This window comes from Gymnoscopelus braueri (genome assembly GCF_963280865.1).
Source record: "Gymnoscopelus braueri genome assembly, chromosome: 24".
Lineage (NCBI taxonomy): Eukaryota > Metazoa > Chordata > Actinopteri > Myctophiformes > Myctophidae > Gymnoscopelus > Gymnoscopelus braueri.
The window spans coordinates 2,499,908-2,519,633 of NC_137626.1; the positions used below are offsets into that span (position 1 = coordinate 2,499,908).

General features: G+C 35.1%; 1 protein-coding gene across 1 annotated transcript in view; it reads right to left on the reverse strand.

Moving 5' to 3' along the window:
• LOC308080965 (uncharacterized protein) overlaps positions 1 to 19,726 on the reverse strand; it is a 168,420-nt gene that overhangs the window by 104,299 nt on the left and 44,395 nt on the right. Inside the window, exon 8 of the mRNA XM_080423105.1 lies at positions 16,636 to 16,765. The gene's annotated coding sequence lies outside the window, so the exon portion shown is untranslated. The remainder of the gene's footprint in view (positions 1 to 16,635; positions 16,766 to 19,726) is intronic.

Sequence of the window (19,726 nt, forward strand, 5' to 3'; positions counted from 1 at the left end):
GTAAAGGTAAAAATCAGAAGATGAATTCCACCTATATATATATATATATATATATATATATATATATATATATATATATATATATATATATTTTAATATACATAATACATATAATAATATACATAATGTGACAAAAAAAAACACCCCAAGGAGTGTGGACCCTTCTAGGTAGCACTTTACAATAATGACCCGTTATAAAGCATTTACAAACGTTTATAAGCAGTTTGTAGACTATTAACAAATCATTAACAACCTGTTTGTTGACATTTGTAAATGATTACTAAAACCTTTATAACTACGGTTACAAATCATTTATAAAATATTAGTAAGTAGTGAACTATTCATGAATAAGCCATTTATATACATTTGTAAATGATTATTAAATGATTTGTAACTGATGCTATATAATATATACAAGCTATTTGTGGATAGAGAACTAATTATAGACAAACTATTTATATACATTGGTTAATGATTATGAAATCATTTATAATCACAGTGTAGAACATTTAAGAATCATTTAAACATTATTTAAAACACATTAAAACATTATTTATACTCGATTTTGTTCATCATCAAATAATGTAATTTAATGTGTAGGAAATCATATGGAAATGATTCATATAGTGGTATACATTTTGTTTTTTAGGGAGTTTTTTTTTCATGTTTAGCAAATGATGCGTAAGACATTCGTAAAGAGTATGTAAAGCATTTGCAGACGTTATCATGGGCCTGAGCCTAGTTGCTTCTTTTGGGCTTGTTTTCATAGACCTGGCCGCTTGTTTCTTTTGCAAAATCTGGCAACACACTGATTACCTGAATTTCACCTGCAGTAGCCTACTAGGGAGGAAGTGAACAGTGATGCAGTTGCAGACTGGACAGAAATATGTCTTATTCATGTTTTATGTGTTTTAACTGTCTTGTTGCAGGTGATCGAGGTAACATAAAATGGCTAATCTAGCATTATGACCAGGGGGTATTTTGATGGTGGCCGTTTGTATCCACAATGTTTGTTTTGATGTGTAGGCTAGTAATGTCCTCCATGCTTAGCAGTTTAGCTTAGCAGCTAAAGCTAACTTGCACTGGGAGGTGGTGACTGCAGAGGCTCCAAGCTGCTACTCTGTGATTCTGTTGTGATGAATTTCTTTGTTTAAATGTCAGTGTGTGTGCTGTGTCCAAGAGTTGCTACATGTTATATCTTAATAAATTGTTTTATACTTTTATACTCTATAATGTTACTTCTGGCACTTTTTGATGTCACATGTTTTACTAATCATTGTTAAACATGAAATAATAATGCATAGTCTTCACTTTACAACGAGGCCCATGATAACGTTTGCAAATGGTCTACATACTCTTTACGAATGCCTTACGAATCATTTATCAAACATGAAAGATAATTCTAGTAATTGTTTGGTGTCTGCATTCATGAAATCCAGGTAGTTTGCAACAGGTAAGGACAAAGTCACATTAACAGACAGTTGTAAATGATGAACTGTCTTCACTTTACTATAGGGCACATAATAACATGTAATAAGGATTTATAGATATTTTAGGAATGTTTTACAAAGCATATGTTAAACATGAACAAACACATTAACAGACAGTTGTAAATGATGAACTGTCTTCACTTTACTATAGGGCACATAATAACATGTACTAAGGATTTATAGATATTTTAGGAATGTTTTACAAAGCATATGTTAAACATGAACAAACACATTAACAGACAGTTGTAAATGATGAACTGTCTTCACTTTACTATAGGGCACATAATAACATATACTAAGGATTTATAGATATTTTAGGGATGTTTTAAAAAGTATATGTTAAACATGAACAAACACATTTCCCAAATTACAGACAAGGAAAATTGATCATGTGGAAATAATGATCTGCAGATAATTTTGTAATATTTAATTTGTACATTTAGAAAATATGTAATAATTGCATAGAAATGGTTTGTTGTTCATGCCTTGGGCTAGAACAAAGATTTAACACATGATTTATGAAGTCTTGATATATGTTTAAAGAGATGTCCTACAACCACGAAAAAACTAAATTTATACCACTTTATAAATCATTTACAAATGATTTCCTACAATTTAAATGACATTATTTAATGATGAACAAACTCGAGTATAAATAATGTTTTAATGTGTTTTAAATAATGATTAAATGATTATTAAATATTCTACGTTATTATAAATTATTTATTAATCATTAACCAATGTATATAAATAGTTTGTCTATGATTAGTTCTTTATCTACAAATAACTTGGATATATTATATAACATCAGTTACAAATGATTTAATAATCATTTACAGATGTATTATACATGGCTTATTCATGAATAGTTTTACTACTTAAATACCTTATAAATGATTTGTAACCGTAGTTATACAGGTTTTAGTAATCATCTACAAATGTCAACAAACAGGTTGTTAATGATTTGTTAATAGTCTACAAACTGCTTATAAACGTTTATAAATGCTTTATAATGGGTCATTACAAATGATTTAATAATCATTTACTGATGTATATAAATGGCTTATTAATGAATAGTTTACTACCTATTAATACCTTATAAATGATTTGTAACCATAGTTATAAAGGTTTTAGTAATCATTTACACATGTCAACAAACAGGTTGTTAATGATTTGTTAATAGTCTACAAACTGTTTATAAACGTTTATAAATGCTTTATAACGGGTCATTATTGTAAAGTGCTACCCTATTCTATTCTACAATTCTATTCTAACTGAGTGGGAAAATGTTCAATTATACTTCTGGAACAAGACTGGAGTCTTGTTTTCAACCTTGAGGATTGATCATACTTTCATAGAGTTGAGTTTATATATAATAACCCTAAATACAATTTAACCTCTTCATCTATTCTATGATATATTCATACAGTCATATTATACAGTGTAATACTATATATTCATACAGTCATATCATATGGTATAACTGCCTCTGTGTCTGTTTGGTACATTGAAGTTTTTGGTTCCTACCTACCGAAGCTAATACAATGGGGCGGAACTAGTTGTTGGTGAATCAGTGTTTCCGGGGAGGTTTTATAGGGACGCGGATTTGCCACGCTAGTTTCACTGTTGTTGATTTGCATAAGAGTTCATAAGATACCAAGATGATGAGAAAGTCCCCCAAAATTCCTCTCTTATATGCATGCAGCCAATAAGGTACGGTTTGTTGATATTTTTTGGGTTGTTTTTTTTATAAGAGATTTACTTTAAGATGTAGTGTTGTGTTGTTAACCCATGTTGTAAGCTCAGTAGCTAAGTGCTAACGGAAATTGTGAATTATTGTTGTAGATGTTGTAGGTTGTCTGGTTTGGTTGCAGATTGTATTAATGTGTATGGTTTGTTTATTGTTTGATCAGTGATTTATTATATTTCGTGTATGTTTTTGTCACATTTCTCACAGTCTGGATATAATTAATCCTACCAGTAACTTTTAATAACGTGCTGCTGCCATCATTGCTAAGAGGGAATTACATATAGTGTAATACTATATATTCATGCAGTCATATAGTTTTATATACTATATATATATTAGATAGACTCCAACCAGTCTGTAATATAAGTATTTTACACATACAGCAATGTTAAGAAACAGGGGCGGAGCTAGGGCGTGGCTTCCGTGGTTATAGCCACCGATGTTCTCTCCAAAGCCACCGATTAAATACATGTGCATATATATATATATATATATATATATATATATATATATATATATATATGTATATGTATATGTATATATACATATACATATACATATACATATACATATACATATACATATACATATGTGTGTGTGTGTGTGTGTGTGTGTGTGTGTGTGTGTGTGTGTGTGTGTGTGTGTGTGTGTGTGTGTTCTGACTGGACCAGCATTAATGCCATTTTGCTACTGTGAGCAGTACTGCTAAATAATAGGAGGCAGTAATACACAAACAGCCCTGGCAAGTCTGCCAGGTGGCCATATAAACAGCAGAAGAAGCAGTTCATTAGGCCAAGCCACTAGCTGAAGGCACTGGGAGAAAACTGTGAGAACTGAGGAGCCAGGAGAGGAGTGGAGAATAGGCTCTATCTATGCACAGACAGCAGCCATATTGGAAACAAATTGGGCCCTGATAGAGTTAATCTTGATTGACCATAATTTGTCTAGTGTCCTAAACCTGCTTTAAATGTCAAATTGATATAATGGTCATATTTGCCTAATTCAGTCATGTTAAATGTGCTTCTGTACTCTCCTATTCTCTCTCTGTCTATGCAAGGTCAAACTAGCTACAGGCTGTCTGTGGCTATCTGTTGTTTTGAGAACACTATCTCGGTGGTCTTCTCCAATGCATAACCTTTCTTTCAGTCTCACGAAGTCACCACTGACCAGTGACCGGTCAGAGCCGAGGTCAACGTGTTGAGCCAGACATGTGGACGCTGTTTGTCCAAAGATAAACTGTCACACCATCATCATCATCTTCATCATCTACCATCCTCATCTTCATCTGACGACGACGTAATCATCACTCTCCACCAATGGCAGGATTACACCTCCGACGGCTGGACGCTCGATGTATCTTCAATGATGTCATATGTTTATGTTAACGGACGCTGTTAAAGTCCAGTGCTTTCTCTGTTCAACGTGAGAGAGACGACGACCGATGATGCGTTAACACCTGTGATACTGTAACCTTCCATATCTCTCTGTCTGTTAATACAAGATATTTCACTACATCCAATGGCTGCTTGTCTCCGAGTCTGAATTTTCTTTGTCGCCTTTATGGTAGGCTACTTTGTGTGGGTGATAAGGAAAAAACAGCTCCATCAGGCCCTTTCCTTACTTTCACAGGTCTTAACAATGACACTAATGAAGGCTCTATTCCATTTAGTGTAGCACAGTGGTTCTGAAACTTTTTAATTCCAACGACCCCCATAACTGTGAGAGTGTACAAATGGAACAATTTGTACACTCTCAGAGTTACACACCCGTAAGGGACCATTTGGAACCTCCTAAAGGAACCATGGAGGGTCCCTGGACTACACTTTGAGACCCACTGGTGTAGCAGAGTGAGCCAACATGCACAATATCAGCACCCTGACTCTGTTTGACCAGAATGGAACCGAACCTTGATTAGATCATTGGGCCTCTTCAAGTAAGGAAGAGGCCCAATGTATTTCCAATATGGCTGCTGCACATAGAGCCTATTGGTAAGCAGATTTATAATAGTTTTAATAGTTTATAATTAGAAACCTGTTTTGTGGAGAGTTCTGACCAATGCAGCATAATAACTGTGACATCAACAAGCTGCTGACTGAATCTGAGTGAGTTTATAACTGTTGTAAATTATTATGGATTGTAGTTGAAGTAGGCTGGGTGAAATGGTGTTTTTACTTCTTAAAGGAAATGTGTATCTGCCAAACAGACAGCTCTGAGACTTAATTTATGACTCACCAATGGAATGACGTTCAGTACCATCTGTTGTTATCTGGTGTCTCTATCTGGACATCACTGAAAGCAAAGACAATAAATCATTATCAGTGGTGGAAAAAGTATTCACATGTTCTATTTAAGTAAAAGTATCAATACTGCACTAAATACTCTGTTACAAGTAAAAGTCCGGAATTCAAAATTTACTTGAGTAAAAGTACAAAAGTATTGGTATCAAAATTTACTTAAAGTACCAAAAGTAGAAAGTACTCATTATGCAGAATGTCCCGTTTCACAAGTTTTCAAATGTATAAAATGTATAAGAATCTTTTGAAAAGACGCATTGTGAGCTTGTAGATCTGCTATTTTCAAATGGCTGAAATGTATATTGGGCTGAAGTGGTTAATGTATGTTTTGTAATAATAATCAAAATCTACAAGTAACCAACTAACTAAAGTTTTCAAATAATTGTAGTGGAGTAAAAGTACAATATTTGGATCCGAGATGTAGTGGAGTAGAAGTAAAAGTATTGGAAATTGGAAATACTCAAATAAAGTACAAATACCTCAACATTTTACTTTAGTAATTAATTAGTAATTAGTAAATGTACTTAGTTATTTCCCACCACTGATCATTATAAAGAGACCAGACATAATTGTTAGAAATGATCTCAATGTGATCTCAATGAATGTACACACATTACATACATTTAAAAGGTAACCGGAACAGTGGGCACCAGGTATTTCTGGGCACCACTTTTTCCCCCCTGGAATACTGGGCACCACTGGGCAGATGAAAACAGTGGGCACCAGCGGGGCCAAGAGCATTACTATATAAACCCATTGTAACTCATTTTAACCATGTTAGACTCCTTCAAAATACATATCCATCCTGACTGACTTATATTGTCTTTCTAATGCGTGAGGGGCCATGTTTTTCAATTACTTTTGCATTATTGTTCTTATACATGTTTTAATTTAAGACGACATCAGTCACCAGAACCTCAGTGTGTTTCAATGAATCTATCATGGTTAAAATGGAGTTTGAAGTATACAATGGCTTTATATAGGAAGAGCTGATAATATTATGTCTGATAAAATACATTAAATATCTAAATATTATAATCAAACATCAAACAGCCTGGGATGCACACACAAGCCAGAGTACAGTGGTGGAAAAAGTACTCAATATATTTACTGAAGTAAAAGTATCAATACTGCACTAAATACTCTGTTACAAGTAAAAGTCCGGAATTCAAAATTTACTTGAGTAAAAGTACAAAAGTATTGGTATCAAAATTTACTTAAAGTACCAAAAGTAGAAAGTACTCATTATGCAGAATGTCCCGTTTCACAAGTTTTCAAATGTATAAAATGTATAAGAATCTTTTGAAAAGACGCATTGTGAGCTTGTAGATCTGCTATTTTCAAATGGCTGAAATGTATATTGGGCTGAAGTGGTTAATGTATGTTTTGTAATAATAATCAAAATCTACAAGTAACCAACTAACTAAAGTTTTCAAATAATTGTAGTGGAGTAAAAGTACAATATTTGGATCCGAGATGTAGTGGAGTAGAAGTAAAAGTATTGGAAATTGGAAATACTCAAATAAAGTACAAATACCTCAACATTTTACTTTAGTAATTAATTAGTAATTAGTAAATGTACTTAGTTATTTCCCACCACTGATCATTATAAAGAGACCAGACATAATTGTTAGAAATGATCTCAATGTGATCTCAATGAATGTACACACATTACATACATTTAAAAGGTAACCGGAACAGTGGGCACCAGGTATTTCTGGGCACCACTTTTTCCCCCCTGGAATACTGGGCACCACTGGGCAGATGAAAACAGTGGGCACCAGCGGGGCCAAGAGCATTACTATATAAACCCATTGTAACTCATTTTAACCATGTTAGACTCCTTCAAAATACATATCCATCCTGACTGACTTATATTGTCTTTCTAATGCGTGAGGGGCCATGTTTTTCAATTACTTTTGCATTATTGTTCTTATACATGTTTTAATTTAAGACGACATCAGTCACCAGAACCTCAGTGTGTTTCAATGAATCTATCATGGTTAAAATGGAGTTTGAAGTATACAATGGCTTTATATAGGAAGAGCTGATAATATTATGTCTGATAAAATACATTAAATATCTAAATATTATAATCAAACATCAAACAGCCTGGGATGCACACACAAGCCAGAGTACAGTGGTGGAAAAAGTACTCAATATATTTACTGAAGTAAAAGTATCAATACTGCAATATAAAAGTACTTTGTCACAAGTAAAAGTCCGGAATTCAAAATATACTTGAGTAAAAGTACAAAAGTATTGGCATCAAAATGTACCAAAAGTAAAAGTATTAATTATATTTTGAGCTTGTAGATCTGCTATTTTCAAATGGCCGAAATGTATTTAGGGCTGAAGTGGTTAATGTATGTTTTGTAATAATAATCAAAATCTACAAAGGAACTAGTAACTAAAGTTTCAAATAATTGTAGTGGAGTAAAAGTACAATATTTGGATCCAGAATGTGGTGGAGTAGAAGTAAAAGTATTGGAAATTGGAAATACTCAAGTAAAGTACAAATACCTCAAAACTGTACTTGAATACAGTACTTAAGTAAATGTAGTTACTTTCCACCACTGCCAGATTAGACGTTAAAATGCCCCCCAACGGGTTTGAAAGTGAAACAGTCAACTGTTAACACGTGTCTTATAACCGCTTATAAATGTCTTATAATCTAACAATAAACATGTTTGCAATGATAATATTAAGAATTATATAGCCTTCTTAACACATAATAAGGTCAATAAGCATCTTTTAAGGACTTATAAGCTCCTTATTAACTATTATTTAATGTTTATTATGGTCTTATAATATAACAATAAATGTTTTAACAATGCTATTTTAAACACTTATATATATATATATATATATATATATTAACAAAATGATACGATACATAAGGATGTTATAAGTGCCTTGTTAGCTGTTAATTAATGCTTATTAGGGTCCAATAATGTAACAATAAGTGTATTAACAATGATATTATAAACGATTATATAGCCTATTTTAAGGTTAATAATATATATTGACCATGAATTGAATACTAAGGACCTCATTGGAAACCTCATTTTTGAACGGACCTTTTAGACAAAGTATTTTAAATCTAACTTTGCTGTTTTACATTCTTTGCCTAATAAAATATTCAATCAATCAATCAATCGAACTATATAATTAAGGACTTATAAGTATCATATTAACTGTTAATTAATGGTTCTTATTAGGATGTTTGTTAACAATGTTACAATTTAGGCATTTAGCAGATATTCTTAATCCAGAGCGATTTACAGAAAGCAAAGTAAACACGAGGTTATACATCAAATGCATAGAAATAGTAATCTAGGATCATAGGTAAACCAAGAATGTATCAGTCTAATAAGATAACATTGGCATATGCCAAAATCTTCTTAAAAACTAGTTTTACAATGAGTCCACTAGATGGTGCACATTAACCACATCAACTAACAAAGACTCAATTAGAAAAAGATAAAACTGTGTTGGACATGTATTTTTAGGTTCAGTTGAAATATGGATTGTTGTTAATATAAAGAAGGTTGTGTGAAATGGTGTGTTTCAGTCCTGGGGAGGTGAGGCTGTTTTGTTCACTTAATGAACTAAATGTGTATCTGTCAAACAGCTCTGACACTTCTTATATGACTCACCAATGGAATGACCTTCAGTAACATCTGTTGTTACCTGGTGTTTCTGAAAACAAAGAAAATAAATAATATAGATTTTAAGCCATAAGTCTCACACAGTTGTTAGAAGTGATCTAGTGATGAGTGTGCACATATCCAATCTATTTAATTCCCTGAATCTATGTCATTATTATATAATGACAATTATACAGTCCAAGTATAAGAGTAGGTGACTCCAGACGATCCGTATTGATTTAAGTTCATATATCCACTGCTGTCATGAATAGCAAACAACAGTTTAATAGAGGATTTTAAACACTTAAAACAATAGAAACTCTGTATTGTTAATATGTGCTGTATTTTCTACATCCAGTGTGTTGTGGATAAAACATAGTGGAGTCAAACAGTCAAGACACGGTGAATACATTCATGTTTTAACGTGTGTTATGAACATGGATGTATTCGCTGCAAATGCAACAGTCATGGATGTTCTAATCTACATAGTGTGTCACAGTGTGATTCTGTTGTTGCTATTGTATTGTTTTACATGACTGAGTGGTTTATGATTTATTACAGAACATACTGTAACACACTCTACAGGGTTCATCACCATGCCGGCTTGTGATGGACATTTTTGTCAAATGTTATATTTGCCACAGACAATAATAATGAGCGGTCAATAACCAGATACACAGACCTAGGGCTACCAGTGGACTCCTAATGTGCCATAGTGTCTGTGCCAATGTGATACACATTTTAAATGATAGTAATTCTGCATTAATTAAATCAGTGTCCTACATATTGTGAAGAAAACCTGGCTGTATACAGGCATCAATGCAGCACAGTTTCAGAGGTTACATGAGGGAAGGGGGGTTTCCATGAATGAATCTGTAGAGAGTTAACTCCAACTAAAAAGTATAATATTTGCCTACTAGATGTAGTGGAGTAGAAGTATAAAGTACTGGAAAAAATGTTCCTGTTGCTGATACTGACGGATGGTGACAGTAATCTAAGGTCTAATACTTTTTGTGGAATAAAGAATATTTAATCATGTTGTAGATCATCAAGACAATTTAGGATGTCTTGTGGACACCTGCCTCATCAGTTTGTACTGTATAAGCATCTCACCACTGTACTGTGTACTGAATCAAAACAAGACCAGGCAAGACTAGGTGACACTCACTTAAAGGACAAGTCCGGACTAAATAACACATAGGCTAATTACTTGCCACATGTTGTAGCTATTCTTTTGTGTCCATCACAATTAGACTTGAGTGCCTTTGGTACCTACATTCCTACATAACCACCAATGTCTGTTTTTTAGCAAACTTTTAGCACGCACCATCCACCCAGCCTCCCAGGCTGGAACAGTTACGTTGACATTAAAGTTCTTATTCATATTAAAAAAGGAGACAATAAAATATGCTGCTATTAATTAGTAAAACTTTTTATTATTTGAAACAGGGCTTAAGTGGTTAATTCATAATGCACTTTTTTCCTCCCTAGAAATGTAGTGAAGTCAAAACTACATTTGTTTTTGAAATGTAGTGGAGTGAAAGTAATACATATCCAAAATACTCTCAGAAGTCCTATAAAATCTAAATTAGTTTGAGACCGTTTTGGAAATAATAATCAAACCAAAATAGCCGATCTACAAGCTCACACGAGATCTATATACAATGGTTTAAATAACCTCCATAATGCTACTAAACCAGCCCTTTAAAATCATTTCAATAACCTCCCCAGCATAATGCTACTAAACCAGCCCTATATACAATCAATTCAATAACCTCCATAATGCTACTAAACCAGCCCTATATACAATCATTTCAATAACCTCCCCAGCATAATGCTACTAAACCAGCCCTATATACCATCATTTAAATAACCTCCCCAGCATAATGCTACAAAACCAGCCCTATATACAATCATTTCAATAACCACCCCAGCATAATGCTACTAAACCAGCCCTATATACAATCATTTAAATAACCTCCATAATGCTACTAAACCAGCCCTGTATACAATCCTCTAAGCACCTTAACGTCCATTGTCTATCATGCACAGTATAAGTATAACATGCACAGTATACAATACATTGCTGCTATGCTCAGGCACCTTAGTTTAGTTTTGTTTTTAGTTTTTATTATCTCAGGTAATTTGTAAATATGTAGATAACTTGTCTGGCCTTCTGTTGCTCTCTTGTTTTGATCTCCTTCCCACTTACCCCCCACCCTCTTCTTATCCAGTCCTTTTGTTATAAGAAGAAAAATAGTACTTCCACTAAATAGTATTACGACAAAAAAATGTATATAGAAACAACCAATGCAAGCTGTAAAGAACAAAATAACGTGCAAAAGTAGCTCCATTCAGGCTCACTCTTTGATAGGAAGACAGGTTAAGACACATACCCCAACTAGAAAACATAATATTAGGCCTTTTTAGTGTTTTACTATTAAAAGGGCAAGTCGAGCCTCTCTTCTCAATGAAAACTCAATTTAAATCCACCCCTCTCTTAAAAGGTTGCCTTGACTTAGTGGAAGTACTATTTTTCTTCTTATAACAAAAGGACTGGATAAGGGATAGACACATGCAGTACTACCATATTGACTTTAAGCACTGCTTTCTTTCTCTTTTCTCTTTTTTCTGTTTGCTAAATGTATACAGGAGTACCTTAACCCCCTTTTGTGAGGACTCACAGGGCTGTTTGTGCATTATTTTGCCTTTACCTGGACCCCTTTATTGGAACAGACTCAGATTAATTTTATTTGTATTTGAAGACTGCAAGGACTTTATGTGTATTTTTGTGTGATGACCATAATGACTAATTGATGTGGTGTTTATGTATTTGGATTATGACTGCGCTTTTTGTGTACAAATTGGTTGGAAGTTGATGATCTCTACATGGACAGGGGGAGTTGTCTTACCCGGACCCTATAAATTGGACACTTCCTGTGCCCACAGCACACAACGCTGATGAAGGCTTAACGCCGAAACGCGTCCGTTGTTATCTGTTCTGCAGCTTACTACCATGCATACAATGCTTAAAATTTATAAATAAATGTACCTTAAAAGGTAATTTCATCCTTTCTTTTGATGACATCATCACCCACTTCGATCGTGAAACTCTCTGCCTTGCTAAGGTTAGGACTGGACCCAAAGAGGATGGATTCAGTTTTACCCAGGTGTAATGAAAGTTTGTTGTCAGAGAGCCAGATGCAGATCTTGTTGAGTTCAGAGCTGAGAGTTTTCTCAACCTGCAGCCTGTCCCTGTCCGAGACTAGCAGGGCCGAGTCATCTGCGAACAGGAACAGTTTGCAGTCGCAGGCTGAAGACATATCATTCACATATATCAGGAACAGTAAAGGTCCTAGTATACTTCCTTGAGGAACACCACAAGTCACAGGGAGGGGGGGGGGACTGGGTGCCGTTTACTTCCACCATTTGCTCCCTCCCTTCCAGGTAGGATCTCATCCAGTTCACTGACGTATCATCAAAACCTATGCTTTGAGCTTATTGATCATGATTGGGTGATTAACGGTGTCAAAGGCCTTCTGGAGGTCCAGCATGACCATGCCGCAATATTTGCCCTTGTCGACATCTTGTTTGATAGAGTTGTTCAAATAGAGAAGGCATGTGTCAGTGGAGTGGTTTGTTCTGAAACCTGATTGGAATTTGTAGATTAGATTTTTCTCGGCAAGATACTTATCGACCTGTTCATAGACAATTTTTTCCATGACTTTCGAGATGGAGCTAAGAATAGAAATAGGGCGGTAGTTGCCAGGGTCTAATTTGTTTCCTTTTTTGTACAGAGGGGTCACCCTTGCTTTTTTTAAATCGTTAGGGACCCGTCCCTGTATTAAAAGACAATTAGATTAATTAGATACGACTGAACTATTTCAGGACTTCACACTAATGAGTCTGACTCCCAAACCCACATGGAGCAACTGGTGTTCAACACATAAAGACATTTTAACCACATGAACCCCAGTCCCTATTCTGGTCATGTTATAAAAGACCAACATTCTGCAAAAAACACAATCTACAATCTCACAACGAGTCACATTGGAATGTGTTATGAGCTTGTAGATCAGCTATTTTCAGCAAAGAGATTTGGTCGTAGATCCATGGGGGACTGCAGTCAACTAAGTATAGGGTTTAACTGGTTAACCCTTGAATTGTGTTAGAAAACTGCATCCACTTGTGGTGTTAGCGGGTCAAATTTGACCTGGGATTTAAATCAGCCCAAAATACTCAAAACTTTTTTTTTTTCATTATTTTTTTTCTCCCACCTCATAGCTGACTTGTAATGCATTCATATCCATGTAAACACTTTTTAAAATATTATGTTGGGTTAGGGCCAGCGTTTCATCTTTCAATATATCTCGTTTTCTATAATAAAAAAGTAAAAATTCACTCATTAAATTTCCTATAATGAAGGCAATGGATAATGATGTTGTCTAGCTATAATAGAATAATTAACAATAATAATAATTAGAACACACTTCCAAAAATGTTTTATAAAAAAAAATACTTGTTTTCGTTTTTTAACTTTAAAGGAGTGTTCTCTACATACATTTGAGCTGCTCTTGTTCATCAATGTCCTTTCCTGAATGTTGGGTTTGTCAAGCTCCTTCTAGTCATGTGTTCTCTTAAGCATCTACACCTGTGATATGAGAGTGGTGAGGCATTCTGGGAGATGTAGTGTGTGGCCATGTTGTGATGTTACAGCTCATTGGATCCGATGTGGGAATGCACATTTATAAAAACGTAGATACCTCATTGGCCGCTACAGTTCATTGGAGCGATGTGTCACCATGGCCGCCATGTTGGGAAGGAGGAGCCGAGCCTTCTAATGCATGTATGTCTATTGAAGCAGGCAGTCTCTCTACTATTAAAATCATAACTCACTGAATGTTCAGCTAATCAATTAGTTAAGTTTGTAACAAATGCAAGACATGGAGTTATGGATCCATCATTTTGGTTACATTTAAAATGCATATTTTCATACCAAAACACTTTCTCTGAACAGTAATAGTCACAAAACATTTATATCTCTAGTTACTGAAATAGACAATAACATGAAATATGCAGATATACCACATCACAGAAATAGCCTTTTCTGTTTAAATCCAACACCCTCATAATGTTATTCTATTCAGGTCAGAAAACAGCCATCTATGGAGTTTTTTTGGACCACAAATGTAATAATAAATACCAGAATTATATTATGTATTTTTGTTTATATCATTGTCAATTTTATTTATTTAATTGTGGTAATTATTGTTAAATTTTTGGACCAAAAAACATTGACAGTCTCTGTTCCATATTCTAATGGCACTGATAGCAATATGGCGCCCAATATGGCGGACATACAGCCCTAGAATCCAATGTGGCGCCTACCTTTTTATGTCTATGTGGGAATGCACCATAGACATAAGTAGGTAAACGCCTTATTGGCCACTGGGCTGCACGTCAACCCCACCTCCATACTACAGTATGTAAGGAAGCTGCTATAACTGCAAGAAATTGCTAATTATGTCTGAGTTGTATAGAAAATAAGTCCCTGAGACTAAACTCTTTTGTTTTATAACCATTACTGTTATTTTGATTAAGATTGTTCTGGTATGAAAACCCACATTTTGTATTTAACCACTTATCCTGTATCATACAACATGTCTGACATTTATAACAAATCAAACCACATGAAAATTGGTTGAGAATTCTGCGAGTTACGATGATTTTAATACTGGAGAGACCTCCTGCTTTAATAGACATACATCATTAGGAGGCGTGGCTTTCCCCACAAAATATGGCGGCCGTGATGACCCTGAGAGGCCAATGAGGTATAGAGACACACAGGAACTACAAATTTCACGCCCACAATTGAGACAGTGCACCCACGCAAAGTCCGTTAGAACGATGTACTGCAGCTGTCAATGCATTCTCTATGAGATTAATATGAGAGTTAGCCTACTTTTAAAATGATCCTACATGAACTGGAGACGATATAGAGTATTAGAGTTGAATAAAAATATGTTTCCAAATGTATAGAGTGTCTTTATCAGCATATCTTATATTGTTTTCTCAATAGTTTGTGTTTCACATTTAATTTGTCACTTAAATGGGTTATCCATAATGTTAACACAGCAGAGGGCAGACGGCAGACTGACAAGTAGTCGCATTTCAGTGAAATCACTTTACGAGCGCCGAGCGCCGACCTTGAAGAGGAGAATTCTCATACCAATCCTGACTGACTTTGATCATGTCTATATTTTGAACATGTCATAGGATTATATAAATTTTCTACCTACCGCAGAGCTCCGACGTTACATGAAAATGTTTAAACCGTTGTATTAACTTGCCTGAATGTAAGTTGGGGAAATAACCCAACTAAATGGAGGAGTGACATATCCTGACATTTTCAACTACTTAGTGAATTCTCCAGGTTAGTATTAATATACAAATAGTATTGCAAGAAGTTGTTTAGATAATTGTCCAAAATATATAGCCTATAAAATTATACATGAGATCTGGGTATTGAAAACCTCAAGGGATGTGTCTGTGATGTATATTGCGACCACTTGAACTTTAGATTTCAGATAATAGAACTTTTGACACACTGATGGAGTATATTACAAAATAAAAATGCTACAGCCTCAGTAGTCAACCAGTGAAATTACGGTATTTTACGATGCCTCTCATAGAGATCGTATTGACAGCTGCAGTACATTGTTCTAACACACACACACACACACACACACACGCACACGCACACGCACACGCACACACACACACACGATGCAGGAACTCAAATCCTCTCAGAATGCAGATGGATGGAGATGATATGATAAGATGAGAGGAGGGTTTAAGTAATTCACTGATTAATGGTTTATTTCATTTAATACTTTACTAGAACTCCCAAAATAAACTGTTAAAGTAGAATAAAAAGCAATAGAATAAGAAGAGAGACTAAACATCTCTTCAGGGGTCATCACCATGCCGGTTTGTGAATATGTCTGCATTAATTAAATCTGTGGCCTCTCTATTCTGAAGAAAACATGAGACTAATTGACTCTTATCAGTACAGTCAGTGCTTTCATCACACATTACCTGAACAAAATAAGAACATTATAATGAATCAAAATAAATGTTTCATTATTTTTATGATTAAAAAAGACATGGACGAGTCTTCCCACGGACACATTGATGACCCCTGTCTGCTTCAGATAAATACAAAGGTGTGAATGTTGATGAGTTCAAAGTCATCAGGAATCAATGTATTCATGAACACAATGAAGTGATGTCATACAAGAAGATTGAGTCTCTCCCTCTCCATTGGCTCATAATGGAGCGAATGTATGATTGTATGATGTATGAATAAGTGTATGATTTAATGTAGCCTACATTAGAAGACTCTTTAAGCCAGTGTGACATTAACAGTGTAGCTGTGAGACATCACATACCTGCTTACATATTCATGAGCACAAAGCACATGACACATGTGATAGGTGGAGACAGTACTGTGGGCGGGTCTGGAGGTGACTATAGACGAAACATCCAGCCAATCAGGAGGTCAGGACCTGTTGACAACCTCTGTTTGGGAGGAAGAGCACACACACACACACACACACACACACACACACACACACACACACACACAATAAGTGACTGTTTAATGTGTCTTAAGCCTGATTTATACTTTGTCAATCGTCATATTATGACGATGTCACAATGCATGGAAAAGAGCTGATCTATAAGCTCACAACACTGCCAGGATATGAGTGTGAAGTAGGACCCAAATGCAGGACGAGCAGGCTGGAACTAATTACACAGGAGAGTTTAAGTAGACACAGCACTATAATATAAAAACAGGTGAACTCAAAGTACAATCAACACAGGATTGGACGAGACTAACAGAACACAGGTGAACAAGAACCAATAATCAGTGGGATGAGACAACACCGGTAACAGGTAAAAACAAACATAACTACAAAATAAGATGCTCAACAAACACTTGTGGAATTAACAGACTAACAGAACTCAGACCTACACACAGAGGTTGAACATACAAAACACAGTTACAGAAGTAAAAGTAAATCAGGAAAACAAAACTAAAACCTAAACCAAGGAAATAAAAGTCCAAGTTGAGGAACATTGTCAAAGTCCAAAAGTTGCGGAGAAGGCCTTGACAAACACATTTTTAATGTGTAGATCAGCTGTTTAGTGTTTATGCTCTTCAATGAGATAGATATAATGTACACATTGAGACAGATGCTGGCTGCAGACAGCAGGTATAAATGTTAATCTATGTAAGGAAACATTTACTCTGTCGCTACAGTGAATTATTTTTTACAGCGTAAAAGCGACTGAACTGCTGGTATTTAATGGCGTGGGTATAGCCACTGGCCAGGTTTCTGGGAATATTTTCCTCTCAGACACACGTTCCCAGTTATAGCCTATATTAGATTACATTATTCTGCCTGTAGGCCTAAGCTAAATGAAACATAGCCTACCTGTGAGGTCTGAATGGGATTGAAGTGCTAATTGATATCTAAAAGAAAATGGTTTCTGATGAGCGGGGGAGAAGGTGTTAGTGTGTGGAGTCCCCAAGGGGAGACAGTGGCCAATGAAATCGCAGGAAAAGGTCAATTTGAACTCAAGTCGGCTTAAAGGACAACTTTGGGTTTTTTTACCTCAAGGGTTCATTTATTAGTTTGTAATGATAATAATGAAAAAAATAATCATTTATAGCTTTCTATCGTTATAGCGATTTTTAACTGAGGGTAATTCGGGTAATTGGAAAAAAATCATTATTTTTTACACAATAAACCGGCTATTTTTGGCTCTGCAAGGCCGAAGGCATGGAGGCCAGGGCAGAACCTCTCCATCCTTGCTCCCGTTGCAGTTCACTTTCCCTATTACTCCTTCTTGACATCTTTTCTTTCGATGGATGCTAGTGATTGACCACGGTTACTTTGCAGACATATCTTGGTCACTTGTTCTATTGTTTTGTTTAGATTATTATTATTTTCTTTACCACACATGTACAGAATGTGATTAGGATAGTATGTTATTTAGACAAATGCTAGGTTCATTGATGACCTGGGGCCCGTTTCACGAAAGCAGAATTAAATCATCCTGGATGTAAGACAAATCCAGGTTTGACAAAGTCTGCTCAGTACAGCCTGGTTTATTCTGTTCCACTAACGCCAAGCCAGGCTGAGAAGGAGTGACTTTGTAGAGCCAGGATGGTCAAGCCAGGATGAATGCGCGTTCACATATTTCTTTAAAAGAACATGAGGTCGAGCACAGATTTATTGGTCCAGAAATGGAGAAGAAGCGCTTTAATAGGAGTAAGCAAGCTTCTAAAATAAATCCTGCTGCTGTAATATAACAGAGAATACTTTGCAATAGTGAATAAACTGAATGTTTATGTACACCCAAAATATAGGCTACATTAAACCACTGCTCTTAACAATACTGTAAGCATAATAATACTAATATGTTATATAACAACCAGTAACAGTAACATTAGTAAAGTATTCATTTTTACAAGAAATACAAAATAAATAGGATGTGGGCCTATTTGATTCTCCTTAACCACTTGAACCCTAGCAAACCTATTCTGGGGGTACATTCACCAAAAATAGCCGATCTACAAGCTTACATGTTACACCTAGATTGGTGTAACATGCGTAGTACAGTGTAGTACAGTGGTGTGTTTGACTTATTGAGGGTTTAAATGGTTCAGATTAAGCTATTATGTTTCCTATATTATATTGAATTGCATGATTTGACAAATAAAAGGAAAAATTAGCCTAGTTTTGTATAAATCTATTTGAATAGATCACTCTGACATGCACAGTAGACCAAAATAAATTCAAGTGATATATCTGTGACGCTCAATATTGTAGGCTACTTATAGGCGCACGCATTTGCGTCTCCACATGTTCATAAATCAATCCATCCGAACAAAGGTAATCCAATAAAGGATAGATCAATAAAGAATCCATATAGTCGACTCTACAGGAAATAATCTGACAGGAGCTAATCCACAACTCTCACTGGTATAATGACTCATTGAAAGACATTCCTGCGCGTATTCTCATGCAGATTGTGGCATGCAGTTATATATTCCACAAATAGGCCTAGGCCTAGCAAAATAAATCACCCATAAGCGGTAAACTATGGTCTATCATAGTCCGACTTCACAAATAATTAGTGTAAAACATGAATAATGTCACAATGTTAAATAGCATTTTTTTAATTCTTCAAAATGTTTTTTATTAGCGAAAATAGCCGATCTACAAACTCACATGAGGTTGTGCAGCCTATATATTTTAGTTAGATGTATAATGAAGTATATAGGGCTTAAGTAGTCCTTTAATGGCAATGCGTGCCTATATGGTGTTTTAATGCAGACTAATACTGTCAAGCCCTGTTAAGAAATTTAATGTACAAATTCATATGTCGTCTTGAAAAGTCTGACAATCATGTTATTAAGATTTTAATTAACCCTGTCAAGAGTTCTACTCGGTTCTCTTCCACGATATG